The sequence below is a fragment of the Nycticebus coucang genome, chromosome 10 (assembly GCF_027406575.1).
Source record: "Nycticebus coucang isolate mNycCou1 chromosome 10, mNycCou1.pri, whole genome shotgun sequence".
NCBI classification, from domain to species: domain Eukaryota; kingdom Metazoa; phylum Chordata; class Mammalia; order Primates; family Lorisidae; genus Nycticebus; species Nycticebus coucang.
This window is the reverse complement of record NC_069789.1, coordinates 27,393,685-27,400,785: the sequence shown is the minus strand read 5'-3', so window position 1 is coordinate 27,400,785 and position 7,101 is coordinate 27,393,685.

Sequence of the window (7,101 nt, the reverse complement as noted above, 5' to 3'; positions counted from 1 at the left end):
TTTGGCAGAGTTGTGACACCTAGGAGCCAGCCAACTGAGCTTGTCTGTCTGGGAAATGGGACTGCCAGCCCAGCCCAGCCCCACCCGAGAGCTCCCACGATGGCGTGAATTATGTGGGATGTCTCTTTCACCTCGATCTCACATCAGATCAAGCTGAACCCTGTGCTGCTTGGTCAGAGAGGGTCATGGGTGGTGCAGAAAAATATCAACTTGATGTGGCTGTTTTAGGGGACTTCCTGCCTCTCTTGAGATATCACAAATTAAAAAGGACCATAGGGGCTCTGTATTTTGGTTTTGATTTCTTTTGTCTGTCTGTTTGGAGACAGAGCATCTCAAGCTGTCTCCCTGGGTACAGTGACAGGGCATCATAGCTCACAGGACCTCCAACTCAGTCTCAAGCGATCCTCTTGCTTCACTTTCTCTGTTGTTTTTTAGTCGAGACGGGGTGGGGCAGGGCATCTCACTCCTACTCAGGCTTGTCTCGAACTCCTGAGTTCCAGCAGTCCATAAGCCTCGGCTTCCCAGAGGGTTAGGATGACAGGCATGAGGCACCATGCCCAGGCCCTCTGTGACATTTCTTCCCTCAGCTGACTTCCTGTGCCACTGCCCCCGCTCCCGGCCCTCACCCACGGGAGGGTCCTATGTTGCATATGTTGCCATATGTGCCCTACGTGCCTAGGTAGACCCTGTGTGATGATGATGATGATGATGATGATTCCCCGAGGATGTCTGAAATCACAGTGTGACGGGGAAGATGTCTCCGCGTCCGTGTCAGCTTTCCATCGGTCATGGAGATAGATGTATACAAACACTACTATTTGGCAGGTTCTGACCCGCGTGACGTGAACCACTGGCATGTTCCTTCCTTTCAGTAGTATCGCCTTGATATTTATGGAGGACAAAAGACCCACTCCCAAGCCATCTGCCACCAGTGCCTCCTCATCTACCGGCTGAAGGAAGAAAACACAAGGGAGGTTAGAAAACCACGGAGTGGGCCAGCCGTGGTGGCTCAGGTCTTGTAATCTTAGCACTCCGGGAGGCCGAGGTGGGTGGATTGCCTGAACTCACAGGTTGGAGACCAGCCTGAACCAGATGGAGACACCTCCCTCCCCCATCCTGCCCCATCTCTAAAAGTAGCCGGGTGTTGTGGCAGGCACCTGGATTCCCAGCTTGCTCTGGAGGGAGGCTGAGGAAAGAGAATCGCTTGAGCCCAAGACTTTGAGGTTGCTGTGAGCTATGGTGTGTCTGGGCCTCTCCTTCTGTGAAGGTCCACAGCACTCAGGTGAGAGGCCTGTTTGCTTTCTGCATCATTCTCTCCACCCCACCCCTGCCCCCTCCCACACACACAGCCTTTTTGGCTGACATAGTCCCTTGATCACATCCTATTTTCAGTTTTCTGAATCCCAAGGGTAAAATACAAACAAATGACAACCAAGGAAAACATCGACCCGAGCTCGGCTCCCGTAGCACAGTGGTTACAGGTGCCAGCCACATACATCCAAGTTGGTGGGTTCGAATCCAGCCTGGGCCTCTCAGAGGACAATGACAATGTTTGTTTGTTTTCATGCCTATTTTCTTTAAGGTCTGTTGAATATAGTATAAACACGTAAATCACAGAAATGAAGCATATACCCAGATGTGCGTGTTCCATCTGAACACTCACAACGATGTATTTTCTCTTCATGGGAAGTTGCCTGTAATAGATACAAAGTCGATCGTGAGACTTCCAAATCCTCTTCTGTATTACCTGACTCAGAAACACTGTGAACCCTGTATCTCCTTGTAAACTCTCAGTGTGCTTGTGTGAGTGCTGGGTAGTTATCGCTTGTCTGCAGCATGCTCCTTTATCTTAACAAATTGGGTTTCCTGGGTCATTTGTTAAGCAGACTTAGCGATGGGAATTTAGTTCCTTGACTACAGTGAGTAACAAGGGCCTGGGAAATTTCATTTATTTGAAAAATGTATTTTTATAAATGAGGATGGTGACCACTGCAGTGAAATGACAGAGTTAGACTCTGTCTCAAAAAAAAAAAAAAAGGAAAGGAAAATCATTCTTTGCCCTCATGCTCATGGACGAGTCTGTTCACTTTTTTTCATAATGTCATGGAAATGTATAAAAACATCTTCATGCTTATCTTAGTCAACTGCAAACTTTCTTCTAGGCACAGACACTTTAATGTCACATCAGAAAATTTTACGACTTTCCCAGGACTTATAAGTTATTTCTTTGTGTAGCTTATCTTTTCAGTTTTCTTTTTCTTTTCTTTTCTTTTCTTTCTTTCTTTCTTTCTTTCTTTCTTTCTTTCTTTCTTTCTTTCTTTCTTTCTTTCTTTCTTTCTTTCTTTCTTTCTTCTCTCTCTCTCTCTCTCTCTCTCTCTCTCTCTCTCTCTCTCTCTCTCTCTCTCTCTCTCTTTCTTTCTTTCTTTCTTTCTTTCTTTTTTGTAGAAACAGAGTCTCACTTTACCACCCTCCGTAGAGTGCCATGACGTCACAGGACTCACAGCAACCTCCAGCTCTCGGGCTTTCGCAATTCTCCTGCCTCAGCCTCCCGAGCAGCTGGGACTACAGGCGCCCGCCACAATGCCCAGCTCTTTTTGGTTGCAGTTCAGCCGGGGCTGGGTTTGAACCTGCCACCCTCGGTATATGGAGCTGCCGCCCTACTCACTGAGCCACAGGCACCACCCCAGTTTTCTTTTTCTTTCCTTTCCTTTTCTTTTGTTTTCTTTTCTCCTTCCTTCCTTCCTTCCCTCCCTCCTTCCTTCCTTCCTTCCTTCCTTCATTTCTTCCTTTCCTTCTTTCTTTTTGCTGTAGAGACAGCACCCTTGGATAAACAGACACTTTATCATCCTTGGCAGAGTGCCGGCTGTGGCATCACACAGCTCACAGCAACCTCCAACTCCTGGGCTTAGGTGATTCTCATGCCTCAGCCTCCCGAGAAGCTGGGACTACAGGCGCCCACCACAATGCCTGGCTGGGGCCGGTTAGGAACCTGCCACCCTTGGTATAGGGGGCCGGCACCCTACCCACTGAGTCACAGGCGCCACCCTTCAGTTTTCTTTTCTTCCTTTCTTTCTTTTCCTTTTCTTTCCTTTTTTTTTTTTTTTTTGTTTTGCTATTTTCTTTTTTCTTTCTCTTTTGACAGGGTCTTACTCTGTCTCCCAGGTAGCAGTGGCATGATTGTAGCTTGCTGCAACCTCCGACTTCAGGGCTCAAGGGATCTTCCCAGCTCAGCATCCTGAGGAGCTGGGGCACATGCCACTGCAGCCTGGTAGTTTATTATAATTTCGATTTAATAAATTTAAGCATTTTTTTTTTGGTAGGCGGGGGGTCTCGCCACCTCATTTGGGCTGGTCTCCAACTCCTGGGCTTCAGAGATACTTCTGGCTCTGCCTCCCAAGATGCTAGGATCACAGGCATGAGCCACCCTGTCTGGCTAGGTGATTGAAATGTCAGCACTTTGGTACCCTGATATAAAACCCCAAATGAACATGTTTGAAGTACTAAACAGAAGGAGGAGGCCCCACACTGACTTGGCAGCATGGAAAGTGGCTCACCCAAAAGCTGGGATATGTGCCCACCAGTAGTGGTCAATGGGATAAATGCTATGCTAGTGGCATAACAGAAAGATAGAATTTCTGGTGGTGGTGGGGGGGTTGACAGAAGGGGCAGCGAGTGGGAACCTGATTATTGGAATGGTGTGGAAGCAAATAGTAGACAACCTTCCATTCCAATGTGTAGGAAGCTTAGTTATTTCCTGTTCCCTCTGCATGATGAAAACCAAGCCATAGAAACTGCCCACATCAGATCCATATCTATCAACCTGGGGACGGGGCTGGAGGGGGAGGAAGAAATAAAGAAACAAAGAAAGACAGAAGAGAAAACGGGGGTGTGGGTGTGGATGGGCTTCTGCCCTAACACCACGGCTCATCCATGATAAAAGAAGAAAAGCTTGGACGGCACCTGTGGCTCAGTGGGTAGGGCGCTGGCCCCATATACCAAGGGTGATGGGTTCAAACCTGGCCCCGGCCCCTGGCCCCTGTTTTAAATTTCTAAAACAGCAGTGGCAACTGCAACAAAAATAGCCAGGCATCTGTAGTCCCAGGTACTCGGGAGGCCGAGGCAAGAGAATCACCCTAGCCCAAGAGCTGGAGGTTGCTGTGAGCTGTGATGGCACAGCACACTACTGACTGTGGGAGATGGGGGTGGAGGGCATGGAAGAAATATTTCTTTGGTTATATATAACTTAATCTTAGCTTACATTTTTCTTTTTTTCTTTTTGATTTTACCAACACTTCCATGTTTTTAACTTTTTTTTTTTACTCTTTTGTAACACCACAGCTAAGATACACAAACACATTACACAACTGTGGGAAAGTATCTTCTTCTTTTATGTCCTCAGTTAGTCTAGAAGCATCTTCCTATTTTTGTTGTTGTTGTTGCTGTTGACAGAGTTCCACCCTATGCCCTGAGCAGAGTGCAATGGAGTCACAGCTCACTGCGACCTCAGACTTGGGGCTGTGGGCGTCCGGCTGCCTCAGCCTCTGGCAGCCGCTGGGATTACAAGTGCCTGGCTAATTTTAGAGATGGGGGCCTTGTTCTTGCTCAGGCTGGTCTGTGAGGAATCTGTGAGGAAATCCACCGACCTTGGCCACCCAGAGTGCTAGGATTACAGGCGTGAGTGACTGCTCTGGCCTAATCCCAGGATTTTTTTTTCCACCTAGATAGTCTCACAGGCTTAGAGAAGACAAAAACAAACAAGTTAGCTAACTAACAAACAAAAACTCACTGAGCCCATAGGCTATCCCTAGAACTGAGAGTTTGTGTTTTCTTGCCTCTTCATAACTGAGCAACGTATAAAACTAAAGAATGGACACACACTTTGAAAAGGTTTGTATGCGGCTCCTTTTATTTTATTAACCAGACGAGAGCTTTGTTAATTGTGCCCTGAAGCTAGTATTCCCATTATCCTCGTGGCCAAAGTGCTTGCCTATCGATCCGTAGGGTAAAGCCAGTTTACCACCTACACAGAGGTGTTTATGTTCCAAGTAGCAGCTACTTACACACTGGGAACAAAGAGTTCAAGGAATAAATAGAGGTACATGTCTGACCCTGGAAAGCATTTACTCCCACGGTGTGACCCATGAAAAGTCCATCCCAGCACTTTGGAAAGCCTAGGTGAGAGCTGAAGCCAGAAAAGTGTGGCCTGCAAGATGGAGTCTGAGAAGCAAAGCTGAAGCAGAACAGCTGACCTCATCTGCTTAGCTTTCCTCCTGCCCCTGCCGAGAGATACTCCAGTTAATCTATCACCATGAGTAGGAGGGTGTTGGTCCCGGGAGACTTTCAGGCAATAGTCAGTCACACATAGACAATAGGTGTCACGACAAGAATTACGTGGATCATACCGTGTTCTCTTCGATGAAATGAAAATGACCTTTATGTTGTGTAAGCATTTTGCATGGTGAGAGGGAAGACGACCTCAATGTCGTCTTCTGTCAGATTAAGTTATAATTTTCTAGGTTTGCTTCCTGGCCTTCCCATTCTAAAATTTAGGAGAATTGGGTGCGTCTGTGGCTCAGCGAGTAGGGTGCCGGCCCCACAAACCAAGGGTGGCGGGTTCAAACCCGGCCCAGGCCAAACTGCAAAACAAAACAATAGCCAGGCATTGTGGCAGGGGGGCCTGTAGTCCCAGCTCCTGGGGAGGCTGAGGCAAGAGAATCGTCTAAGCCCAAGAGCTGGAGGCTGCTGTGAGCTGTGAAGCCACAGTACACTACCTAGTGCAGGAAAGTGAGACTCTGTCTCCAAAAAACAACAACAACAAAAAAATTCTGGGTGGCACGTGTGGCCCAGGGAATAGGGTACCGGCCCTTCATGCCAAGGATGGTGGTTTCGAGCAAAACAAATGATGAGAATTGTGCCTGAGGTGGAACAGTCTTTGAGAAGCTACCCTCACATCACCGCTCTCCAGAATTGCTGGCCTTCTTGCAATAAAGTTCGGTGTGCCTAATCTCCATCTCTGCATCTGGCCGACAGTGATGAGTGGACAAACTCTCTTCCTTTGGTCACGAGAGGACCTGTTGAGGCCAGAGGTTTGACGTTGCAGGGAGCTATGGTGATGCCACAGCACTGTAGCTCGGGAAAGAGAGTGATGCCTTGTCCAGAAAGCAAAAAGGAAAGAAAGGGAACACAAGTCAATGATGGGGTTAAGTGAGGGTGATGTGAATCGACAGAGCTCACGTTGCTAACGTACACATCACTGGGGTTTGAACTTTGAGTCTTAGAAAGCTAGCATATCCCCCCCACCACCACCACCACACACACACCGCACCGTGCCACATCTGAGATTCTAAATTTCACATCTCAAGATAGCAGCCGAGGCCCTTCTGGGAAAGACAAGAGAGTAGAGTCAATCATGGCATGGAAGGTCACTGAGCCCCCACTCCGTAGTGGTAAGTCTATGGGCATATGGAGGCATTAAAACACTTCTTGTGAGGAAAATGACATGTCAAAGGGAAACAAACATTACCTGAGACAGACAGATAAACTGTAGGAAAAGAACTAAAACTTCTCTCCCTCTTGCAGTGCTTTCTGTTCAGATGCTCCCTCACACTTTCAGATCTATCGTTCAATGTCAGCATCATTCACAAATTACTCCTTGCAAGTTTCCAAACTTTCTAGGACATACTATATTTATGATGATGATGGTGTGAAGGTGCATGGTTCTCAGCACCCCAGAAAGGTGGCTTTGTCTTATATGTGCCCCTTGTGGTATGAGAACCTAAGATGGGAAAATTCCATTCTCAGCTATAAGTGAGACTCGGGGGTTAATTCCTCCCTGCTTGCTAAAACAGCAGACACACAGGGGTTAATTCTTCCCTGCTAGCTGAAAAGGCCTTGAGAAATGTTTCCCTGAGGTCCCCGCCAAGTCATAGCTGGAGATTTTAACACCTGTCTGGAGCTAAACTGTTGCTCTTCATTCCTTAACTTCAAATTTCACAAAGGTTTCATTTCACCTGTTAGGGAGGTGGGTGAACAGAAACAGACAGCCTGGTGTCCTTGTAGTTTATCTTTAAGTTATATGCTCCAGAATTAGAAATGACGTAT